We start from the raw sequence: 2,461 nt of genomic DNA on the forward strand, positions 1-2,461 counted from the left end.
CCAACCTGACCACTATATGTTACATGGACACGATATCCACCGACCTGCAGGTGAGATGGAATATTCTGCTTAACGTGCATTTCGACTGAACGAATACCACTGTAACATTGCAGGCGATGTTGGCTTGACCAGCGTTCAAGGCGAATGCTCTTTACATCACCATACTTCTGTAGACCCTCCTTAAGATAGACATTATCTACCTCCGGTGGAAGGTTGTAAACACGAACATTGGTATACGTGATGGAAGCATTGGAAAGCAGCACGGTACTTACAGAATCATCCCGATGCCGAAAGAGAACTTGATGACCATATTTAGAAAGAATTTTATCAACCTGAAGTGGGTCCATAAACTTAACAAAGAAAACATACAGTTCGGTATCAAAATAAGCAGTGTGCACCTGATCCGAATGAACACCAAAGGTATCTACCAACCAATCATGAATCTCAAGAGAACTAGGTTGCACATGGCGGGTTGACTTGTCAAAAGCAAAACTAACTGTAGCCTGACGAGGAATAACCTGGGACGACATTTTCAAAATATGCGGTCGAAACCGCTACACAAAAAACACTGAAATAAGGACAGAAAGTAACACAAGGTACGAAACAACGACGGAGAAACACTCTCAGAAGTTGCAACACAACACGTAACAAAAACGATACTCCACTATACGTAACGCTACGGCGGAGCGGAAGACTAGGCACGTCCACACTGCACGGCGTCTAAAGCGGAACCTACCCCTAGACCAACGAGCCTATTCGTTCCGAAAACGCACTGCATGTGAATGACGCCACCTTTGATGGTCTCACCATGTAGGGCTGCAGCTCAGCCAGCGTTCTCCCTGTCTGTCGCGGTTGGATTGTTTCCATCGACGTCTTTTACTACAGGAACTTCACGAATCGGAGGGAGCTCGTAGCCGATGCCCTTGCTAACACAGAAGACAAACTGTTGCTATTACGAGTCTCCGGGTGGTACATGAAAAGAACCGTCGTTTCCGTGGTGTAGCGGTTATCACGTCTGCTTTACACGCAGAAGGTCCCCGGTTCGATCCCGGGCGGGAACACAACAATTTTAATCTATATTTCGGATTTCATTTCCGAGATGACCTCACGTCCGCGTATGCAGAGACAAGCAATGTCGTATGCTAGACGGATAGGGCGTCATTTTACGGTCAAATACTGTTGCTCTCTTATTGCACCGGTATTTGGTAACTGAGAACGCCCCTAGCTCCATTATGGCTGGCAAAATTTATAATCCGGTTCTTCAGGGCTACTTCAAGTGCGCTTGCTACTGGCTTTCCTGAGCTCACCCTACTCGCCTTGTCACAGCTCTGTCAAAGTGTGATGCTAACTAATAATGAGAAACTCTTAGCCACGCTCAATCTTACATGCCACCCCTTGGTTGTTGCCGTCGCTAGTAAGATGAGGGTAGACTGTCGCACAATTAAGCTGAATCTCCACTCACGGTGCACATATCCCGCAAAGACAACCTTGTTTTCCGTTGCATGCAAAATTACCGTCTGCTTTTCTACCGAATTCCACCTACGTACTTTACTGGTGCCGCATTCTTGTTATATCCACGTGCTATAACAGGCGTCTACTCTTCATTGAGGAGCTGCAACCGGGGCTGAGTTCCACCTACTCTTCAGCACGGTCAAAATGGCAGGGCTCGTCCGGGATTTGAACCCGGGACCTGCACCCAAAGCAGGAATCATACCCCTTCTTTTTTTTTTATTTTTTTACTGGTGCCGCATTCTTGTTATATCCACGTGCTATAACAGGCGTCTACTCTTCATTGAGGAGCTGCAACCGGAGCTGAGTTCCACCTACTCTTCAGCACGGTCAAAATGGCAGGGCTCGTCCGGGATTTGAACCCGGGACCTCCTGCACCCAAAGCAGGAATCATACCCCTTTTTTTTTTCACAGCCACTTCAAAAGAAGTACAGTACTGAAATTAAAATCCTAAAACATGACTATATAATGTAGACTGCTTACTGAAATAAAGATTAAAACACGAAAACTTCAGTCCTGGTGTAGAGAAGAAACATACATAAAGGCGGCAAATCCAGAAACAGTATAAAAGGAAATGGCTCACACAGGTGACCTTAGCCAACACCCTCTCTTTCAAATGTCAGGCTAAGCATATTGGCAAAATCATCTCGGAGGCCTGGCAATCGCAAGCGCTGCCAGTAAGCAGTAAGCATGTACTGCCGAAACGCTAGGTGTCCATCCTCTTCATGACAACTGTTGACAAAATGTACGAAATGGCCAATCAACCACATCACGGTATGGAGCTTCGTTCGCGGAAAAAAGGAAGAATCGGGCCGGACGATGATATCAATAGTATAAGCGGCTTCAGCAGACCTAGTGACAAAAGCAAGTTGTTTCCTGAGCCAACGCCAATTAGCAAGGTGCCCACAGCAGGTGAATCGATGTTCAAGGGTATCCAGGAGACCACACCGAG

The 2,461-nt window shown here is 46.6% G+C and overlaps 1 non-coding gene across 1 annotated transcript; it reads left to right on the forward strand.

The window, feature by feature from the left end:
* Positions 1–988: 988 nt before the first annotated feature.
* Positions 989–1,061, forward strand: Trnav-uac. The gene has a single exon. It is a non-coding gene; the product is annotated as a tRNA-Val (tRNA).
* The last annotated feature ends 1,400 nt before the right edge of the window (positions 1,062–2,461 follow it).

Source organism: Schistocerca piceifrons, unplaced genomic scaffold (assembly GCF_021461385.2).
Source record: "Schistocerca piceifrons isolate TAMUIC-IGC-003096 unplaced genomic scaffold, iqSchPice1.1 HiC_scaffold_537, whole genome shotgun sequence".
NCBI lineage: Eukaryota > Metazoa > Arthropoda > Insecta > Orthoptera > Acrididae > Schistocerca > Schistocerca piceifrons.